Consider the following 24,679-nt stretch of genomic DNA (forward strand, 5'->3'; position numbering starts at 1 on the left):
TTGGTATTTCGCAATCCTCATAGGCCTTCCTCTCACTACATGCACCACCTCTGCAATGTAGATGATTCTGCAACTGATAGTCCACTATCCCTAAACTCCAATCTCAACTGGGTAACTCTCAGAGCTGACATGCGTTAGTTATCTGTGACTTAATTATGAATTTATTGGTTTCTCACTGACAGTAACATGTTGGAAGCAAAGATAATACTGAGAGGAGCGGTCAATCAGTATTTAGGGTATTATTAAACGTTTTATGCCAATGTTTTTTTCTTATTCAGACTTCACAACCATCGATATAGTGAGCAGCAACATGTAATATGGAACCAATATTGAATCAACATACAAGCACACACCATGAGCATCATACACATGAGACACAAGGTTTTACGTGGAAACCCTTTCGTGAAAAAAACACCAGAGCTTGTTGTTGTTATTGATGTAAAATAAGAGTACCTACTCTATTACATCAATCTATTTTGTGAACACCCACTCACAAGAAGCACCAACTCCCTTTTATTATTTGCTAGCACCCAATAGTAGGAAGCACCAACTCCCTCCTTTTGTAGACACCCATCCAGCTTACCAGAAGAACTATGTGAAGCGCCAACTTCACAGATTTGTTGCAAGCACCAACTTGTAGGAGGCACCAACCCCCAAGCCTTCTCAAGTGTCCACTATAGATAGAGGCACCAGCTTCCTGTATGTAAACTCCAACCCAAACTCAAATAGGAAGTGAATTTTCTCTATAATTTGGCAGCCACTTTGCTTGATATTAGCTTTGTCTTCTCTACTCACACTACTCAGTCTACAGCAACACACTAATCTACTCAAAAATAGTCACTCATCATATCCATGCATCTCTCTATTCCTTTGTGTTCATTAACACACACTCAGCTCTTGGTCTCTTTCTCTCCACAACACACACACAACCCTTGACCTTGTTTCGTTGCACAGGAACCTTCAACCTTGTTTCTTTGCATAGGCACCCTCGATGATCTTTCTCTATAAAGGAACCTTCGACATTTCTCACAGAGCACATGCACCTTTGGCCTTACTCATAAAAATGCATCTCTTGTGGTCTCTTACCTCTGCATAGGAACTCTTGGCCTTTCCCACACAGCACAAGAACCTTCGGCCTTACTCACAACAATGTAGCTCTTGGGGTCTCTTATCTCTGCATAGGAACTCCTAGCCTTTCTCTAAAAAACAAGCTCTCTCCCTTAGCCTTACACAATAGTGCACTCTTACAGAGATTTTCCACATAGCTCTCTAGTAGCTATGTTACTTCCCCCCATATTTCCCATCTGAGCTCTTGGGTTTTCTCACTTTGTTGCTCGTAAAACGATTTTTATACTTCTGTCATGTAGTCACACTGCATGAGTGTACCTCAACATGGATCTTCCATTCTGTTGTTGTTTCTGACTTGGTCTCTACCACTACATTAACCATGATAATGGTCGCTTGATAGTTTCTCCATGCCGAGAAAGAATTCTCAGTCCACATGTACACTCCAACCAGGCATAGTCCTCTCTGTGCACAACTCTCCTATCAGTGAGGCTCTCCATGCTTATTCATTGTTTCACACAGTCTTGGCTTTACTTCGACATGGATTCTCTATGGACCATTGTCCTCATTTCCTTATCTCATAGTTTTCCATTGATTCATATGACTCTATGAACAATCTCTACTGACCTCCATTTGTTCCTTAGTATACAGCCCATTCATCCACTTAACTCACTAAGACATGAATAGGAGAACAAAGATGGCTTGTCTTACCTCGAGGTAGACCCAACACTCTATCCTAAAGATTGTGGTCCTTGCTAGCTCGACCTAGTGATCTTTGACAATCTCCATTAATCTTGAGACCAACTCCTATAGTTCTACATTCAATCTCGCAACTATCGACACATACGCCTTTAACTCTTTATACTTCCTTGTTAGAGAAATTCCACATTGTTACTCCACTATGGTGCCATGTTCTGGTATTCCTCAGTCCCTTTGTACTTAGCTCCCATACCATTTATGGTCTCATATGACTGGGCCAGTGTCCATTAACTTAATGCGATATCAAAGTCCCCTTCGAATCATAACTTCTACAAAGTTTTGATTGAACCTTAGTTCCTTTTGCTTAGCCCTTACCACATTTGTCACCATAGGACTACTTCCTATGACCTGACACTTAGAGTTAAGGTGCTAAGCCTTCAAACTCATGTCGAGGGAAATTCTCCCTTTGTTAAATGATTTGTGAACTTGGTTCTTTGAGCTCTCACGGCCATGTGTCAACCCAATATCGGAAGTCCCCTTTATAAAAAATTCTCCAAACTCCAACTATTCTAGAGTTTCGATGTGTTCAACCTATGATTGTTTAATTCCATATGACGTCATCATTCAACATGGAGACTCATTAGTGGTGACATGTGTCACTCATTTCTAGCCAATTAGCCTACCCAATAAGGTTGAATATACCTGCCATGTGTCATGTTGTACTACCATGTCATGTTGACGTCAGCTATCATTGTAACTTGTCAGAGCTAATCATATCCTACCATGTGTCCTTATTGGAGCATATCATATCCTGCCATGTGTCCTACTAGAAGAGAGAGAGGAGGACCTATCAACCTTCGTTTTGCATGAAAATTCTTTGTTAATTTTTTTTTGCCATTCCTCTGTGATTTTAAAGTCTTATCAACACTTATCAATATTGCTAACTGTTAAAGGTTTCTCACTCAAAGAGGTTCCAATATTGCAATCCCCGATATCCTAATATTCTGATGCACTGATCTCTAGAATTATGATATCCTCAAACCTCTGATATAGCCTCCTATGATGTACCACACCTCTAGTAATCTGATATCGTAGATATGTTGACTTATGACATTTCAATGCACCAATACGCTGATCTCCAAGGTTTCAATATCCTGATATGTTGACCTCCAATATTCCAATGTGCCGATATGTTAGACCTCTAACATTCCAATCTCTGATATGCCAATACATCGATGTGCTAATATATGATATCATGGACCTCTGATATTCTAGCCTTCTTAGGAGTTCAATTTCCTGAACATCAATAAGCCATAACTTTTGATCCAGGAGTCCATTTTTGAATTTATGCATATCGTTGGAAATTTCCTCTAGAGAAATTTCTAATGGATAGGGTTCATTATAGGATTTGAGCCCATGTTCTACCTCTAAGATGTCTTCGAACTCTCTGCCACTATTTTTCTCCTTGAATCTCCAGATAGTTGAAATCACAACCACCAATGTCATCATTTTATATGAAGCTTGTAGCTACCATGGACTTGCATTTTGTCCATCACTATAATCATAATTTTATGGCTTCCTTAAGAAGCCCACTACTACAACGATTCTCTACATGAAGCGTACAAATACCATGAGATTCCTCCTCGACCATCACTGCCAACATCTGTTGGGACATGCATCCAATTTAGTCTAGTTGACATCAATGTCAACATTTCTACGAACAGTTGGGTAATGCTAACTTCGTGGAACATCTGCCTAGCATGATTGTTGACATAACTACCAACACACTTGCATATGCATTCACTAGTTGACTGGACATCTAGATAATGCCAATTGTCCAACAATATCCCACTTTGGCATTGATGGCAACACTTCATGCTTATCTTCATTTGATGGCCAAACCTCATGTGCTTCCACACATCTCTTTGCATGAGACACCAATGGTATACTTTCTTCTGTACAAGTAACCACAACTTCTTCACAAACTCTCTCCCCCTTTGACATCAATGAAAAGGGACTAAAAGCTATATTTTTATCCCCATGCAATCATTGGTTGTGAAAACCAATTTCTAATTATTGAGATGTGTAATCTACTTCGTAGACATCTCTTCTAGGTTTGTCATTGTTGCTACTCCATAACTGGGCATATTTGGTATGATCCCACTGAACATATGTTGCCTCTTCTTTGTCCCTCTAGTCTTAAACACCTTATGGTTGTTGGTTGAATACTCTCTCCATTAATGCATCCTTATGAATTAAACTGCTCACAGTATTGCTACTGCAACAAATACCAATTAATGATTATGAATTTTGGCTCTTTCTTCTTTGTTGTTGTTGTTTCGTCTGAGACTATGCTCACATTATTTTGAGCATCTCCTCTTCTCCCCTTTAGATCATACTTATACAATAAGGATTGGTTTTCAACTAATACCAATTGCACCAAAGGAAATGATACAAATGGAACAATGTACAAGGAAATATCTAATACTTTCTTTCTGAAAGAAATGTCCATTTGCAAACAAGGTTGATCCACATGAGCCCACACTATCAATTAACATAGTGATACCAATTGAGTGTTTAGGGACATGAAAATATTGCACCAAATGTGTTTCTTGAACACAAGACTGCCATGCATAATAAAAACAACAAATTAACTGAAATAAGGGTATTTCACCCAGTATGAAAACCTTTCATTAGCTTAGCAATCTTCGTTTATGAGACTACCAATTATTGCTTATTACTAATTATCAAATAAGGTCCCCCTAAGCCAAAGTTCTTTGATCTCCTTCAAATTCATTCTTTCCTTTGTGTGGGGACTAATCATATGGACCTAATTTGACTGTGAGCTTCCTGTCATTCCACACTTCCATTGCAACCCATCTTCCTCTTCCCGTAACATAAGATATTATTGTGTACATTTCATGCTGGATGCATTCCTCCTTTTCAATGCTGATACATTCAAAACAAACCAAATTATTCTTCTAATTAGCAAGAAAACACATCCATACCTTCATCAATTAGATGCACCTTTCTTTTCAATCCTTTTAGCTCCCTACAACTGACTTATTCATCTTACCTTGAGGCCATTCTCTTCCTTCACTGTAGAGAAATAGAGGATCTAGGCCCCTTTCCCAGATCATCCTCCTTCTTCTTCGAGACCTTCAATTTTTGAGGCCTGATAGAGGTTTTCTTCTCCATCTTCTTATATTCCCATATTTGGGATTTCTCTCGGCTGCACATGGATAGAGAAAACTTCTCTTTCACCTCCTCTTTCTTCACCCCAATCCTCTTGATGCCTTTCTTCCTTACATAGGGGTCCATCACATAGGTAAGAGGATCATTCTTATGATTTCTTCATCCTCTTTTCATCTTTCTCTTTTAACACAAAGCACTGAATACACATCTATATTTCTCAACTCAATTTTTTGTGCTTGTCTTCAAATCCTGAGTTTCTACATTCGCATGCATATGCTAAGGATCATGCCATTTCTTCTCATTTCTACAGCCAACTCTCTTGTGTCTGATATATCCATAGTTATAGCATTAAACATGGCTTAAGACCAAGGCAAAGGAGTTACTCTTCTTAACAATTCATTTGTCAAAACTCCTATCACAATGAACATGCCTTATCCTAGCCTCTTTATACATTCTTGGCTTACTACTACGCAACACATCTAGTTTCCTTGCATGCCATCTATATTATATGGATTTATGTCCAAAATTATTCCAAGAAAAACAATACCCATAAAAATAATTTTGTTGATAAATCTTACCTTTTCTTTGAAGGTGTTGTCATTGAGAACGAAGGGTCCTCTGTTGGCTCTTCATGTGCCTTCCATGAAAAATTGCATTGTTGTCATGCACTCTTTCTTGCAACTGCTTAGACCTCTTCTACTACACTGATGGTTCCTACTTCTTAGCCTATTGGTGTTGTTTTTCTTTCTTTCATTGTTCCTTTTTCCATGTTTTTGTTACTTCCCAACAACCTTTCTTTCTTTGTTGTTGTTAGAATCTTAAACTCCCTTTACATGGGAAGTTGACCCTTGAGAATTCACAATATTGGAGCTTTGTTTTTCCTTGAAACAAAAACCAATCTTTCTCTCCTCAAGCTTATGATACTGAGACAACTCTATTTTTTGAATTTTCTAAGTCATGTCTCAATGAGACTACCTCATTTTGTATTCTCCAAAAGTAAGCTTCCTTCTCACCCAGTTGATTGGTTAACTTTCCATTCAGTCTACTAGGCTCTTCTTGTTGAGAATTAAGATCAAGTAATGTTTTGCTCAACCTTTCATTCTCAAGATCGTAAATTTTCAGTTGCTCCTCTTGCTTCATATTTGCCTCTAATAGGTCCTTGATCTCCTTTAGAGTAGAGAACGACTTCTTTCTAAAAAAGATCCTTCCATTTAGATTCTTTTCTTCACTACTAGATGTGCTAGCTGAGTTACCAAAGAGATCTAATCCCATCTCTGTGTCCATGGAGTTTTCCATGGGTCTAAAGGTTATCCCTTCTTCATCACTTTCAGTGATATCCCTATTTTCTCCATGAGATATACTCTCTTCTCCTTCATAGCATCCCTTATTTTCTATTCCTAGTAAAATGGGTCCATGGAAAATTTTAGGGGCTAATATTCATAGCTGGGCTAATTTTCCTTGATTTTTCCAAAAAAAAAAGATTCACCAATTTCAATTTTTTTATAAAAAGGATTTGTCCAAATTTTATAATATAAAAATATTTTACCTTAAAAATAGACAACATTATATAGAGAGTATATATAAAATCATTATGAATTTGAATAATTATACAAATACATCAATAATTTTTTTATAGTTTACATATTAGGGACTAGCGAGATTCGCCAATATTTTAAACTTCAAGATATTTTTCCGTTCTTAAAATTTTCCCTAAATGGATCTATGTTCATTAAAAATACTAGATGCATGGATCTCTCTATCATCAAGTGATTCAAATGAACATCTAGATAATGAATGACCTATTTCTTTACATTTATCAAAAAGCAATAGCATACCTTCTGAGAAACATGGTCTCTATTCTAAGACTTATTCATCATCCACAAGAGTATGATGAGCAACAACTTCTCCATGTTCTAGTTCATTTCTAGAGCAACAAGGCTTCTCAACCTCTTCTTAAGCCACATGGCTATTTCAACCGTATAGAGATTGTAATATGGCCAACAATTACCTTGTTGTCTCAAAATTCCTTACTTTATCATCATCTGCCTTACACAACGCTTTCATGATGACCTCCTTGGATTTATCATTTTGCACACTCTTTTCTCTGTTCAATGTGCGAAGCCACATCTCAACATCCAAGGCCATTAAATAGGCTACCATTCTAACCTACAAGAGCTCATAGTATGATCCAATTAGAAATGGAACTCCTTCTATTGGTAGCCAAACTCGATTTAGCCATTTTTTCCCTTTGATCTACCTTCTAGTGATTAAGCTATTCCTGAAGGAACTTGGATTTGATAGAAATTGTTGGAAAAAATGATAATGTTGAGGGGGGGTGAATCAGTATTCAGGATAATTTTAAACTTTTTATGCCAATTTTCATTTCTTATTCAAACTTGGGAACCATCCATATAGTCAACAACAATATGTAATATGGAAGCAATATCAAATAAACATAAAATCACACACCATGAGCATCATACACATGAGACACCAGGTTATATGTGGAAACTCTTTCAAGAAAAAACCACCCAAGATTGTTTTTGTTATTGATGTAAAATAAGAGCACCTATTGTATTAGATCAATCTATTTTGTGAGAACCCACTCATAGGAAGCACCAACTCCCTTTAATTGTTTGCTAGCACCCACTAGTAGGAAGCACCAACTCCCTCCTTTTGTAGACACCTACCCAACTTACTAGAAGCACCATGTGAAGCGCAAAATTCACAGATTTATTACAAGAACCAAATTGTAGCTCGTTGGATTTCTGCATGCACCAACTTGCAGGAGGCAGCAATCCCCAAGCCTTCTCAACCACCCACTAGAGATGGAAGCACCATATTCATATATGTAGGCACCAACCCGCACTCAAATAGGAACCAAATGTTCTCAGTAATTTGGTAGCTGCTCTGCCTGATATCAGTTATGTTCTCTCTGGTCACATTTCTCACTCTGCATAAGAACATTGATATCCTCAACAAGAGTGTTATAGACATTCTTGTGCCTTACAGCTCTAAGCATGAAATGTGCATAAACCAAGGGCTCCTAAGTCCCTAAAAGTGTTGTTCCAACCCCTAAAGGAACAAGGTCAACAAATTATAGCTTCTCCCAGAAGTTCTCCACCAGAAACTGCTCAGAATAAGTCAAATCAGGATCATTTCAGCTGCTCCACTAGCCAAGTGCATTGCATAGCACCTAAGTCCACTAGCTAGGTGCATTGCAACGCACCTAAATGCACTACCAGGGTGCGTTAAGCGGGAAATGACAAATGGCAGTGTCATTCCGCGAGGTGGAGAGACAATGGAAGCTTCCAGAATCTTCTCCAATGACACTTGCCTCACTGAATTCGACCAAGGATGAGTAAGAGGCTTTCAGTCTCCAAGTGGAAGCAAGAACTGATAGAGAGAAGCCACTAATCAAATCATAAGCTGACTCATCCTCCTTGCATACATCTATATACGGATCCCTCATCCCAGAGATCCGGAGGCTGGAGTTTTGCACATTGTGAGGAATTGTTGTTGGTTTTCAGATACATATCAGAGAATTGGGTGATCTATGCTTTGTTGGGGGTGAAGAAGGGACTTCTTTGCTGGGAGGTTGATGTTAGGTCAGGAATCATCGGTTGTAACTCCTCCTGGATCTTCTTGTATATCAATAAAAACTATTTGAGTTTCTTCTCCATGCTTTTGTATCACTGATGCTTGTTACATTTGTATGGTTAACTTAAATCTGATCCTAAGTTATTTATGAATGTGAACCAATGTATTTGTATGGTTTCCTTCTTCTGTGATCTTACAGGTACTTGGTGAAGCTGGGAAAGTAAGGGAGCAGGTAGCTGGAAGCTGTCAAAGAGGAGAGAGATTGGATCAAAGGACTAGCGCAAGACACAGGTTGGTTCATCCTATTCCTCTTTGTTTATAGTTCATAAAGAAGATACAAAAGTAGTTTTCTCTGTTTGTTTCTAAGGTAGCTGTCACACCTTAGTGGGATAGAGCAGTTATAAATAGACACTTTTCCCGATAACAAAATGGCGACTCCGCTAGGGATCGTGTCTAATTAGTTTGTTTGTGTTTCTCTTGTTGTTTGTTTCATAAACTTATAAGTAGCGATCGAACTGCATTTGCCATCACAAATGCAAAGTAGACATCTATTGCTTTAGTCCATTCACTGGATCTGTTTATGATTTGAACAGCTGATTCATAGACTATCTGATTGCCCTTGTGATAGCTCTTACACCCCCCTTAGATCTACCTCTGATTGTGCATTACTGATTGCTTTTACTCGGCCAAAAACCAAAGATTAAACTGTAAACTGTGACCCAGAACCCGGATAGAATTCTCGATTCTGCCCCAGCGTAGGCACTGTGAAGAGGTTCTGCATTTCAGCGCACTTCCCCAGAGGGCTACCTGCGCTGCAATGCAGTTTCTTTGTGTAACAGGTGCGCTGATCATCCTAGCCTTGTGTAGCTGAGGTTCTTTGCTTCATTCTTTCCAGTTTTGTCTCTGATTTTTGCAGCCTGTGATCAGTATATGACTGTTTCAAACCCCTTTTCCTTACTGATATTCTGCCTCATTTGTACAAAAGAGCTATAGATGTTTTTATGTGTTTGTTGAGTCATTTACAGTTTTCCATTGCAAAAGTATAATAGTCGTACTGTCGTCCTTTGATTTAGATCTATCGCAAGTGTCGATTTTGATCATAGGATAAAGTTTATTTGTTGTTGATGGTCGATTATGCTTTTACTTTTGCCTTCGGTTTGAATTTGTGACTTTCTAGTGTCAAAACGAGTATTTATTTCAAAATCACAAAGTGTCGTAATCATCTCTACCTTTTGATTTCGAAAAAAAGCTTGTTTTTGTTTGTCACTTGAAAGCAAATTCAGATTTGTACATCAACTTTCTTTTTAGCATCAATACTAAGAAAGTGAAAAACAAATACATGCATGTGCATTTGCATATTGACAGTCTGTTTGGCTTGATTTAGGAAACTGCATTTACAGTGTGCTCTTTGCTCTTCGCGAAAAGATTGTGTCTTTCTTTTCCCCTAGTAGCTAGGATTTTCATTGCTGAAAAGAGATAAAAGTTTGTTTATCATCTTTAGATTGCATTTTAGGAATTACATCTACATCTCGTGGTGAACCCAAAAGGAAAACTTCATAAGAAAGATCAACTTAAAATAAATTCAATGAACCTAACAACGCTTTGGAACTTAACGCACAACATTTAGAGGTCTAGGCTAGAGACGTATTCCGGCGTCGTAAAGCCTGGTAACTGTTGTCCTCATTGATGGTTGGGTGATTCCTCCACTTTGAGACGATAAGTGACAGTACAGATTTGTGCTCCCACGTACCGTCGAGTATATATTGGGAGACCCCTATAGGCTTAAATCCTTTATCCATAGGAAGCCGTGTCGGCCGCCCTACTAATCGCAATGCACCGAACACAGCATTCGGGAAGATTGACTGCCGTACCGTAAAAAGTATTCTGCAGTTTTGTGATTGGTTTGGTAATCCCTCTACCTAGACCTCCAGAGCAGTCCCTTTCATTCCTTTTCAGACTCTTTAATGGAAAAGGTCCATCTGAGCACTTGTCACTTCAGGCTCATTAAAAATCGAAGGAGACTAGAGTCATCTTTCGTTTTTTCTCGACTCTTAAAAACTGAAAAAACAAGTTGTGTAAAAAGCGACTAAAATTCATTTAATTCGGAAACATACCTTCCCTTTATTTTAGTTGATCGAGTAATCCGCAATCGTGGAAGAAAGTCAATTGAAACCCCGTCGTTCGCGGAGGCTTACGAGTCAACCGTCTTTGTCTCCGGAATCGAAACCAGTACGGACAAAGCGAACTCGTTTAACCGATTCCAAATCTCCTATCAAAGTTAGAACAAGCGTTCCAACGACATCAGAGACTCTGGTTACTCCAAACATTTATGGAATCCCTACCTCTACAGAAGAAGTTCAACAACCACAGAAGGACAGTGGTACTAATCCTAGTTTGAGAATAAACACTTGTGTTACCGAACCAGTTCCATCTACAACCGGTTCGGAGAGTCTTACTCTTCAAACATCTGTCGCTGCTTCTTCAGCACCAAAAATATTTTACGGACTTGACGGTATTCCCGTTCCACCTGCTCTGATTGCAATAGAAGAAATTGTAGAAGATCCTCAAACAAGTACTCCAACGCACTTTGGAGTCGGGATCACTCTATATCCTTCGACATCAGAAGTTAGTCTACCACCAGTGGAAGTTCCTGTAGAATCGCTAGGTAATCTTTTGGATAGACTACAAATGTCTGAACAACCGTCAACATCTAGGACTGTGTCATCTGACACAGCGACGACAGAAATCCCTGCTATCACTCCGACAATGTTCGTCGGCATACCATCTGTCCCTACTAGCTCTCAACCGCTAGAAGGAGCCCACTCAGAGGCTATTTCGACAGTCTGGTCTGTTCCTGTTTGTTCATCCAGAATAATATCCGGAAACTCTTATGTTGAATCTCAACAAATTGATCCATTTGGAGGTCAATTTGGGCGGTCCGGTCCCCAAGGACAAACAATTCCCTTGAGTTCTGGATTACCACCGTATGGGGGCCAGTATGCCCTTTCATTATCCCCTCCGGGAGGATATCCATACGGGAGTTCACAACAACATTCAGGTTATACTGGAATTACCTCAAGTGGTTGGGTACCTATACTACCTCAACAACCAGGAGTTGTGTATTTGATGCAACAATAAGTACCTATGTCTAACATCCTCACTACGCCAGCTATTGTGACGGTGTCGCAAGTTCAAGCGCTGCCTGTTGTATGTCAACCTCAGGTTTCTCAGGTTGTAATGCAACAACCCCTTGACCCTACAACTCAACCACGATTGCCGACTAGTGGGGCGACACAGGTCCAGACAGGTACAATTACCCCTCACTTTGGTCAAACGGTTAGTATCGGGCAACAGCACATGGCCTCACAACCATGGCTAGTGCAATACCAACAACCGCAATTCCAACAAGTATACCAAGGTTCTGAGAAGCAAATCTTTGCGAACAGTGGACAGCCGTACATTCAAAACGGTCAAAATCAACAATTTTAGAATGGTCAAGTCCACCAACCTTACCAAACATACCAGCATCAAATGCATTATTCCGGTATGCAAAGACCAACTTCTCAGGTGATTCCATCGTATCCTGGGTATGCTTCACCTAACCTGAATCAACAATTACCATTCGTGGCAACTTTAGAGTTACCTGATTTAAACCGGTTAACAAACGATCCAATTGCTTACGCCCCTTGGTGGCCAGTGATTCCGCATAAACTTCCATCAGATATTCCTAAATTTAATGGAAATCTGGGTGAAGATCCATCGAATCATGTGATGACCTTTCATCTATGGTGTTCATCAAACACCCTAAATGATGATTCGATAAGACTTCGCCTCTTTCAGAGGACGTTAACGGGTCCAGCGGCAAAATCGTACATTAAATTACCTAGAGCTTCGTTCGACAACTTCAGTACCTTAGCCACAACCTTTTTAACCCATTTTCAATTAGCAATAAGGTACGAAACTGGAACAGAAATTCTTACCAACTTCAAACAGACAATGGCCACTCACATATCTGATCATATACATGAGTGGCGACGTCGTCGTAGGATGGTAAAAATGTACGTCCCTGATCAGCTTTTGGCTGAATGGTTTATCAAGTCATTACTGCCTTCCATCACGGAAGATGTGGCAAAGGGGGGAGTTGTAACGGAAGAGCAAGTGATCGCTCGTGCACAATATCTAGACTTGATTTACACTCAGTCCGGCACGCTCTACGACAAAATACCTGACGCCCCTAGACCTGAATTCTCAATTCCTCCTCCTCCTAAATCAAACAATGACTCTCATGCCGGCGATGGCGTGATTGGCACGACAGACACGAAATCGACAAAGGCTACATCCAAAAAGGCCCATAAGATTTCAAGTCAAAATGCAAAAGACGAACTTCTTGCTTCGGAAGTAAATGTCGTATCGAGAGATAAGGGCAAAGAAACCAAACAACCAGGAAGAAAGAAGAAAGGCAAAGGGAAGAAGAAGAAACAAGAGGAATCATCACCTGAAAAATCTTCTTCGAACCCTCCTGGAAATAGGAAACTAAGATTTCCTGGCATGATATGCAATGAGGATCATCGGACTTTAGATTGTCCACACAGAGCTGAGCTTAAGAAATTCTTCAAGAATTCAAAAACCTCCGCAGTGTTAACTGATCCGTTTCCAAATCCAAGAACAAATCTGGTTGAAAGTGGAAATGCTTCCCCGTCTCAAGTGCTAATGTTGTCGATTTCAAAACAACAGAATGATGCTTTGATATTGACAAGGAACAAAGATTATGAGAATCCGCAGCTGTCGAACAACAAGGAAAAAGATCAACCAAGTAGTTCGACAACAACTTCGACAGAAGTCGTACCACCCACCATCCCTGAATTGACGATAAAACCACTGAAGGGAGTAGTACACAAGTCGACATTTAATCCCCGCGCTAGAGCAGCACAGCATTATAACATAGTGGAAGATTTGGCCCAATCGCCATCTGCTATGTCGACTCTTGAAGTACTACAAAATTGCCCATCCCAAAGGCAGGCTTTATTATCGGCCATTGGTGGGATTGATCCAAAGGATTCCAATCTTGTATCCTTCGACCACAAAGGATACGATCCTCAGTTACCGGCTCAACTAGCTTTCCTTGTTCAAGTGAAAACCCTCAACAAAACTGTTCATCAAACAATTATTAATGAGGGGGAATCTAGATGTATTATGTCGATGAGTTGTTGGAAAACTTTAGGATCTCCAACCTTGTCGCGGTCTGCGACGACATTAAAAGCATTCGACGGAAGAACATATACCCCATATGGTATACTAAATAACTTGAAAGTTGAACTAGGAGGGAAAACAGTAGAAATAGATGTTGAAGTCATCGATGGGAATCTCGATTACAACATCCTACTGGGACGACCATGGATATATGCCATGGCAGCTGTTGTGTCGACCTATTTTAAAAAGATTGCATTTCCCTTTCAAGGAGGGATTACAATCGTCGATCAACAAAACTTCCTCCCCAATGGTTCTCAAGTTACAAGAAGCATTCCCATGATCCATGGAAGCCCCCATTCTCTTCAGAATATCGGAGTAGGCCTACTAAAAGATCCTATACTAATGGGAACTTTCGCTCTTCCACCTCCAATCGATCTGGCGGAAGTAGCGTCGATAGGACCCTGCAACATGATATCTTCTATAAAGATCTCAGAAAATGATATCAACATGGATCATGTAGTGGTTTTGCCCCCAAGCCCAATGGAAATATTATAGCAATCAATGTTCCTAGCATGGGAGGCAAACCCAAATCAACACTTATCAAGCGTTTGGATAGATAGGTCTAGAGAATATGGTACTCCTTCAGATCCTTGGTCACGAGTGCATGTCACCGACGAAGGAATTCTCCAAGCTATGGTAATTGAAGGAGCACCATGGAATGATTCCCACCATCATTCTCTTCTTCCGGATTGTGAAGAAGATACTCAAAATGACCTTTACCATCCTTCAATAGTTGATTTTCTATCAAATACTATAAATACGGTGGATTCCGAGTGAAACCCGTCCAACATTGAAGAGACTATAGCCATAAATATCTCGACCAAAACAGATGTTGTAGAGAATATTTATGTCCGCAAATGTTGTTCTCCTTCAGAACTGGAAATATATAACGCTCTTTTTCGCGAATTCAGAGATGTCTTTGCTTGGTCATACAGTGAAATGCCAGGCATCGACTCGAGTATCGTTGAACATGAAATTAAGATGTATCCAGATGTCAAACCAGTACGACAACGGCTAAGGCAGGTTCACCCCAAGGAAGCCGTTGCCATTAAGGTAGAAGTTGAAAAACTTCTCCACGCTGGTTTCATCTACCCGGTTCCGCTAACTGATTGGGTATCCAATATTGTCCCTGTTATGAAAAAACTGGGGACAATTAGAGTGTGCGTCGATTATAGGGATGTAAATCAAGCTTGTCCAAAAGACAACTACCCTACACCCTTCATTGACCAGATAATTGATGAATGCGCCGGATGCGAAATCTTTTCATTCATGGATGGATTCTCCGGGTATAATCAAATAAATATCCACCCACAGGACCAGTCAAAGACTGCATTCATTTGTCCGTGGGGCACATTCGCATATCGAAAATTACCCTTTGGTTTAAAGAACGCAGGGGCGACGTTTCAGAGGGCAATGAATTATGCCTTCCATGACATCAAAAACATCGTTCAACCATACCTCGACAACCTTCCGGCTCATTCGCGAAAGCGAACTGATCATCCGCAGCATTTAAGAGCGATATTTCTACGTTGCCGACACTACAACATACGACTCAATCCGCACAAATATGTATTTTGCGTCAGTTCTGGTCGTTTACTTGGTTTTGTAGTCTCCAAGGATGGGATTCGTCTCAACCCGTGTAAGGTCCAGGCAATCATAAATTTGCCTCCACCTTCGAATTTTCTTCAGATTCAGAAACTCCAAGGGAAAGCAAACTATCTGAGGAGGTTCATTCCAAATTACGCTGAACTTGCTAAAGGTTATACTCGTCTCTTGAAAAAGGAGGTACCCTTTGTCTGGGATCAGGTTGCGCAAGCTTCCTTTGATGCTTTAAAAGATTCCCTAATGAAAGCATCATTAATGTACGCCCCTGATTATCAAAGAGATTTTAACCTGTATTTGGCTGCAGCAGATACGACCATCACAATGGTTTTAGTTCAAGAAGTCGATGGAATTGAACATCCTATATATTATTTAAGTAAAAACTTAAATGATACAGAAATAAAATATTCTTATGTTGAAAAACTAGTGCTTGCAGCTGTTCAAGCGATACAAAGATTTCGACACTATGCCCTCTTTCGAAAAACTACCATTCTGTCAGATTGCAACCCCATGACTTATATATTGTCGCGACAGTTGCTGGGGGGCAAATATTCAAAATGGATAGCAATCCTTCAAGAGTTTGATCTGGAATTTGTAAAATCCAAGTCAAAGAAAGCCCTAGTTTTCGCAGAATTATTATGCAATCTCCCATCGTCGTCCAACGATGAAACATCCAAAGAATCAATTGTGAATGAAAGTTTGTTTCTGATATCTACAAGTAATGAGTGGTATGGGGATATAATCATTTATCTCCAAACCCAAAAATTTAGGCCAAACACCTCCCACTCTGAACAAAAACGTATACGATACCAAGCAAAAGACTACATGATTGTCGGTGATACACTTTAACGTCGTGGTATTGATACAGTTCTGAGAAGGTGCCTCACCCATGAGGAGGCCGAAAAAGTCCTGAATGAGTGTCATTCAGGCGCATGTGGGGGCCATCAATCTGGATATGCTACAGCATAAAAAAATTTACGAGCAGGATACTTCTGGCCAACAATGTTCAAAGATTGCATAACCGCAGTCAGAAGTTGCCATGCTTGTCAAATTTTTGATAGCAAAACTAGAAGACCACCCGCACCTCTACAGCCAATAGTTGGTGTTGGGCCATTCGCCAAATGGGGCATCGATTTCATGACATGTAACTCCACCTCGACCAGGGGGCATGCGTATATCGTAGTTGTAGTTGACTATTTTACCAAATGGGCCGAGGCGATGCCTACATTAGATAATACTGGTGAAACAACTACCCTCTTCTTTTTCAATCATGTAGTCGCCAGATTCGGCGTACCACAGGCTATAGTCACAGATCATGGATCGCATTTCCACAATCACATGATGGTTGAATTAGCTTCCAAACTAGGGTTGTCTCACGACAGCTCTACTCCATATTATCCGCAAGCCAACGAACAAGTTGAAGCGATCAACAAAGTCCTAAAACGCATGCTGCAGAGGATGATCAGAGTTCACAAAAGGAGATGGAACCCAATCCTGTACTCAGCATTGTGGGCTTACCGAACATCGGTAAGGAATGCAACTAGGTTCACACCCTTCCAACTGGTATATGGCCTGGAAGCAGTCTTACCAGTCCAGTGTGAAATCTTGTCTCTCAAACTCGCAATTGATCTCCTCCCCGAAACTTCAAAAGAAGAGGCTCGTTTCTTGGAATTAATCCAATTGGATGAAACCTGTCATGACGCCGCTTTGGCTAACGAAGCCCATAAGAAATGAGTCAAGGCGCAGTTCGACAAAAATGTCAAACGCCGTGTCTTCTTAGAAGGTGACTTGGTCTTGCTTTACGACCAAGAATCCGATAAATTGGGAGCAGGTAAATTCAAGTCTTTATGGATGGTGTTATAGACATTTTTGTGCCTTACAGCTCTAAGAATGAAATGTCCATAAACCAAAGGCTCCTAAGTCCCTAAAAGTGTTGTTCTAACTCCTAAAGCAACATGGTTAACAAATTACAGCTTCTCCCAGAAGTTCTCCACCAGAAACTGCTCAGAATAAGTCAAATCAGGATCATTTCAGCTGCTCCACTAGCCAAGTGCGTTGCATAGCACCTAAGTCCACTAGCTAGGTGCGTTGCAATGCACCTAAATGCACTACCAGGGTGCGTTAAGTGGGAAATGACAAGTGGCAGTGTCATTCCACGAGGTGGAAAGACAATGGAAGCTTCCAGAATCTTCTCCAATGACACTTGCCTCACTGAATTCGACCAAGGATAAGTAAGAGGCTTTCAGTCTCCAAGTGGAAGCAAGAACTGACAAAGAGAAGCCACTAATCAAATCATGAGCTGACTCATCCTCCTTGCATACATCTATATATGGATCCCTCATCCCAGAGATCCAGAGGCTGGAATTTTGCACATTGTAAGGAATTGTTGTTGGTTTTGAGATACATATCAGAGAATTGGGTGATCTATGCTTTGTTGGGGTTGAAGAAGGGACTTCTTTGCTGGGAGGTTGATGTTGGGTCAGGAATCATCGTTTGTAATGCCTCCTGGATCTTCTTGTATATCAATAAAACTATTTGAGTTTCTTCTCCATGCTTGTGTTTCATTGATGCTTGTTACATTTGTATGGTTAACTTAAATCTGATCCTAAGTTATTTGTGAATATAAACCCATGTCTTTGTATAGTTTCCTTCTTCTGTGATCTTACAGGTACTTGGTGAAGCTGGGCAAGTGAGAGAGCAGGTAGCTGGAAGCTGTCAAAGAGGAGAGAGATTGGATCAAAGGACTAGCGCAAGACACAGGTTGGTTCATCCTATTCCTCTTTGTTTATCGTTCATAAAGAAGAATGCAAAAGTAGCTTTCTATGTTTGTTTCTAAGGTAGCTGTCACACCTTAGTGGGATAGAGTAGTTCTAAATAGACACTTTTCCCGATAACAAAATGGCGACTCCACTGGGGATCGTGTCTAGTTAGTTTGTTTGTGTTTCTCTTGTTGTTTATTTCATAAACTTAGAAGTAGCAATCGAACTGCATTTGCCATTAACAAATGCAAAGTAGACATCTGCTGCTTCAATCCATTCAGTGGATCTGTTTATGATTGGAATAGCTAATTCGTAAACTAACTGATTGCCCTTGTGATAGCTCTTAGACCCCCCCTGAGATCTACCTCTAATTGTGCATTTCTGATTGCTTTTACTCGGCCAAAAACCATAGATTAAACTGCAAACTGCAAACTGTGACCCAGAACCCAGATAGAATTCTCGTTTCTGCCCCAGCGAAGGCTCTGTGAAGAGGTTCTGCATTTCAACGCACTTCCCGAGAGGGCTACCTGCGCTGCAATGTAGTTTCTCTGAGTAACAGGTGCGCTGATCAGCCTAGCCCTGTGCAGCTGAGGTTCTTTGCTTCATTTTTCCAGTTTTGTCTTTGATTTTTGCAGCCTGTGATCAGTATTTGACTGTTTCAAACCCCTTTTCCTTACTGATATTCCGCCTCAGTTTTACAAAAGAAACTGTAGATGTTTTTATGTGTTTGTTGCGTCGTTTACAGTTTTCCATTGCAAAAGTAGAATAGTCGTACTGTCGTCCTTTGATTTAGATCTGTAGCAAGTCTCGAATTTGATCATAGGAGAAAGTTTATTTGCTGTTGATAGTCGATTATGCTTTTACTTTTGCCTTTGGTTTGAATTTGTCACTTTCTGGTGTCAAAATGAGTATTTATTTCAAAACCATAAAGTGTCGTAATCATCTCTACCTTTTGATTTCGAAAAGAAGCTTGTTTGTGTTTGTCGCTTGAAAGCAAATTCAGATTTGTACATCAACTTTCTTTTTAGGCTTCAATATTAAGAAAGTGAAAAACAAAACACATGCATGTTCATTTGCATATCGGCAGTCTGTTTGGCTTGATTTAGGAAAGTGCATTTACAGTGTGCTCTTCGTTCTTTGCGAAAAGATTGTGTCTTTCTTTTCCCCTAGTAGCTAGGATTTTCATTGCTGAAAAGAGATAAAAGTTTGTTTATCATCTTTAGATTGCATTTTAGGAATTACATCTACATCTCGTGGTGATCCCAAAAGGAAAAATTCATAAGAAAGATCAACTTAAAATAAATTCAATGAACCTAACAACGCTTTGGAACTTAACGCACAACATTTAGAGGTCTAGGCTAGAGACGTATTCCAGCGTCGTAATGACTGGTAACTGTTGTCCTCACTGATGGTTGGGTGATTCCTCCACTTTGAGACGATAAGTGCCAGTACGGACTTGTGCTCCCACGTACCGTCGAGTATATATTGGGAGACCCCTATAGGCTTACATCCTTTATCCATAGGAAGCCGTGTCGGCCACCCTACTGATCGCAATGCACCGAACACAGCATTCGGGAAGATTGACTGCCGTACCGTAAAAAGAATTTTGCAGTTTTGTGATTGGTTTGGTACTCCCTCTACCTAGACCACCAGAGCAGTCCCTTTCGTTCCTTTTCAGACTCCTTAACCGAAAAGGTCCATCGAAGCACTTGTCACTTCAGGCTCATTAAAAATCGAATGAGACTAGAGTCATCTTTTGTTTTTTCTCGACTCTTAAAAACCTAAAAAACAAGTTGTGTCAAAGCGTGTTAAAATTTATTTTAAACGGAATATTCATACCCTTTTCCTACGTTGATCTTGGGTTGAGATAATGGAGCCTACCAACCAAGGAATTCCCCTTGGTGGAAATCCTAGTCCCTTCTCCTCTTGGGGAGATGTTGGTGCGCCCCATATGGCCACATTTTTGCTTCCAGGACTGACAATTGGCTTGCCAGTATGGTTCTTCTCAACCAATGTCATTTAGAACACCACCATTCCTGAAGAATCGAATCGGCAATTAGACGAGTCCAGAGTTGCCCACCAGCCTTCTACTTCCTCTAATTCTTCCTCTCCTCCTTCCTCTTCACTTGATGGAACTGGTAAAGCTAAAAGCCATGTTCCTAAGGAGAAGAAGGAAAAGAAGAAGAAAGAGAAGAAGAAGAAGGAGCCAAAGGCGAATGGGGGAAAACGAGTGTCGTCTAACGAAAATCCACACACTGCACCGACCAGGCCTAAATCGCCATGCGTCATTTGCAAAGGAGATGACTTTCACAGATATTGTCCTTGCATCCCCCGGATACTAAGGGACTGGTCTCCTCGTTTGCACAACCCGGTGTTGTCAACCTCTGCTGATCATATTGAAAGCACACTGTCAACTAGTGAAAGTGAAGCCCCAGGACAAAAAGGGAAAGCTAGATTTCCTTGTAAACTGTGCGAAGGCAATCATGCCCTCCACCGTTGTCCCTTCTTAGACGAAGCTAAAAGAGTTTTGGGTGATCGTCCGGTTTCACCGTTACGACTTCCTCTTGGATATAAAAAACTCTTGCTGAGTTCGTCACTAGTTGAGAATCTAGCTAGCCCGCTCAAGTGGTCGGATGAAGCGCCTATCATTGAGGATAAACCAACTGAATCCATACCAGACGAAAGTCAAAAGTTCGAGGCGGTAGTTGACCCGGTCTTGCCTTCAGAGTTTTTATCTTCAGATGATACAGTCACTGAAGAGAACAAGGATGACACCGTCCAAATTCTCTTCATAAGAACAGACTCCGACAAGCATGGGGGCAATCCACCCGTTCCTTTACCGCAGGAAGGAAGTTCGTCAGAGCCATACCCAGCCGTCTATTCGGTCCCACCTCCAAGCAACCTAGTTGTCTCCTTCGACTGGAATCAACTAGGCAGACCCCGCCTACCAGCAAGCATACCATTCTGAATTATCGTTCAAATATATAAAATGGTCATGGCTGGTACCATCATAGATGAGGGGGCTCCTGTGAGTATCATTTCCTCTACTGCTTGGAAAGCACTTGGTTCGCCATCGCTTTTGCCTGAGATGAGAAATCTGACAGGGTTTGATAAAGGAACCAGTCGACCTTTAGGGATCCTTCCCGATGTGCCCATAACATTGAGAAGGAATACAGTTCACGTGAACGCAATGGTAATTCAAGGACCCTTGGATTATAACCTACTCCTTGGACGAGACTATATTTATTGCATGGGATCGATTGTCTCCTCACTCTTTAGAGTAATGTGCTTTCCGCACGAAGGAAGAGTGGTCAAGCTCGTGGACCAGCTTTCATTTCCGAATCGCGCATAGCAAATAGTCATATACCATCCCTAAATGGTCTCTTCACGCAAGAAATGTCTCAATCCCTAGTCCGTCCTCCTGATGATCGCGAGTAATTCGGAGGGATATGACTGAAACATAAGGGGCATGCGTCCTGGTCTACTTCGGCAGGGAAACTTTGGTATAGAGTAGGTTTCCAGGGGAGAATATGCCTAGTCTGTACCCTAGTACAGGATTCTCTTGTCAAAGTTATGTGAGTTGGCGAGCGCCGCCACTCACCTTTGTTTATTTCGGTAGATATCGCCGAAGAAGTGTTTTGTTTGCGCCGCGAATAGAACAATATTTGGATAGCCTGTAAGAGGTATACCCTTCCTGATAAAACGAATGTTTTGTCAGCTCGAATAGGGGGTGACCTTGAAACTCTGTTTTATACCTGGGGGCATGCGAACGTTTTGGAGTGCAAGCGATGGGTGGCTATTTATTTTTTAAAATTTTTAGGACCTGTAACCCTTTAAACTCGTAGGATTAGTCGTCACCTAACTTGCATAAAGAAAGGATGTGGGGAAAAACTCTAAAAGTTGTCGTTTTTTATATGAGACATTCTCATCATATGACCATTAATCGAGCAGTGTTACCGCAAGGTTCAAGCTCGTTAAAAAATAAACCCGCACCGAGCAAATGTTTCCACCCGTGTTTAAGCTCGTTAAAAAATGAACTATCCCCTGGTAAATAACCACCATGAATGTAGCATTTCAGCCATTAAAGCCTTGGTCGTGTTTGCACCATCACCTCCACTTTTCCATTGGCCGATCATTCACCTCCATTTGATTGTTTACCCATTTTGAGGAACAACTGCGAAGAGTGATTTCACTAGCCATCCTTGTGACAGTGCCGTGATTGGGAATTTCCAAACCTTACCTAGAATCAGCTGCTACCCATTTTATCACTCGTTCCTCAAAAGACGAGTCTTCTTTAAGCTCTTTTCTAACTCGTAAAATATGAAAAGATTGCCGAGTTCTAGCCTTCCAGCTCGTTAAAGCGACGGGAAGTGCTATCCCTCCTCTAGATTTTAATCTTTTTGGACCTGAGGGATTATTGCACAAAAAGATCGAGCGCTTGTTTTGTTCGGCTCGTTAAAGCTAATAAAAAATTCATCCCTTCTGTATTGTTTTATACTTTTTCGGGCTTAAGGGATTAGATGACGAAAAAGGAATTTTGGAGTTACCTTTACGTACCTTTTCAAACTCTCTAAAAATGAAAAGGACCGAGTTATCTTTGTCGTTAGACTCGTTAAAAAGATTAATAGCGACAAACTTGTCTTTAGACGAGAACGAGTTTCACTATCGCTAGGCTCGTTAAAACATAGCGATCGGTTTGCCCGAAGGGAAAATTATAGAACAAGCATATGTTATCCTCCTCAAGCTTGACAAAAATAAAGAGGTACTGGTCAGCAATGACTATGGAAAAATTGGGAAGAAAACTCAAAGAATCTTTATTGGTAGCAAGTCGCTCTTGAACATGACGCTTCCACTTCGTGCCCGAGTCGGGTTGGGTTGTTTCATTCACCGGTCACATCGCCATGGTCTCGCCATACCATCCACATTTGGGGTTAATGCTACCAATCCATCACATAAGTGTCACCGACATGTTCAAGAGAAGTCATCCAGAAAGGTCACCTGTGTCCCGCCCACTACCATACATTATACTCCATTCTTTCATGACCACCACCCTGAACCATATATCATCAGATCGTTTTCACCTCCATCAAAATCATTTGCTCCGTTCCGTGTCATTGATGTGGGATTCATTAAGGCCCTCCTATGACGGATCACTTCTTGTCAACATCAACTCATTATCCAAGAAGTTGATCTAGGAACACCCCATTCAGTACTTTGAAGCTTGCATGCCTCAATGGCAAGTTTCTCACTTCCGGCGACAGGTTTACATCAATGACCTTCGACCGAAAGATTTTGCGTGGTGTTCGATGCCAAGTCCTTTATTCACACCACGTGAATTGTACTGCAGTACCTTGAGGGTCATTATCATTATCGGTGATTCCTCTCGCGCTTGTTAACAGTTTACATCATTGACTGGTAATCAAGCGATGTCTTTCCATGTTCGACTTCAAAACATTTCTCACATGGATCGACTTGTACTTTGAGTGAAGATCGAACAAGATTGAAGACCCTGGATCTAGTTTCATCCATCCGGGCTGCAATATATATTCAGGAAAATAAAGACATTGAAATTTACAGCATTGCAGCACAGATAATCATCCTACCAAAAGGATGATGGCTCTATCAGAATCATCAGTCTACCATCAGACGATTGTCTGTCCTATGTACATGAAAATGAATTTATAAAGCTGAGCATGGGAATGCACACCTCAGCTAGATCATGAAAACAATATGAAGATAATGTATTGTATTGTATCTTATTACAGGTCTCCTCCCAGCATTGAAAGAACTTCGGATCCTCCTAATAAGGCATTTCACCCGATAAACAGCCTCATACTTTAGGGGGCAACTGTTATAGACATTTTTGTGCCTTATAGCTCTAAGCATGAAATTTCCATAAACCAAGGGCTCCTAAGTCCCTAAAAGTGTTGTTCTAACTCCTAAAGCAACAAGGTCAACAAATTACAGCTTCTCCCAGAGGTTCTCCACCAGAAACTGCTCAGAATAAGTCAAATCATGATCATTTCAGCTGCTCCACTAGCCAAGTGCATTGCATAGCACCTAAGTCCACTAGCTAGGTGCATTGCAATGCACCTAAATGCACTACCAGGGTGCGTTGAGCGGGAAATGATAAGTGGCAGTGTCATTCCACGAGGTGGAGAGACAATGGAAGCTTCCATAATCTTCTCCAATGACACTTGCCTCACTGAATTCAACCAAGGATGAGTAAGAGGCTTTTAGTCTCCAAGTGGAAGTAAGAACTGATAGAGAGAAGTCACTAATCAAATCATGAGCTGAATCATCCTCCTTGCATACATCTATATATGGATCCATCATCCCAGAGATCAAGAGGCTGGAATTTTGCACATTGTAAGGAATTGTTGTTGGTTTTGAGATACATATCAGAGAATTGGGTGATCTATGCTTTGTTGGGGTTGAAGAAGGGACTTCTTTGCTGGGAGGTTGATGCTGGGTCAGGAATCATCGGTTGTAACTCCTCCTGGATCTTC

This window comes from Pinus tabuliformis, chromosome X, assembly GCF_031772625.1.
Source record: "Pinus tabuliformis cultivar Carrire ecotype Pingquan chromosome X, CPIR1, whole genome shotgun sequence".
Taxonomy (NCBI): Eukaryota; Viridiplantae; Streptophyta; class Pinopsida; order Pinales; family Pinaceae; genus Pinus; species Pinus tabuliformis.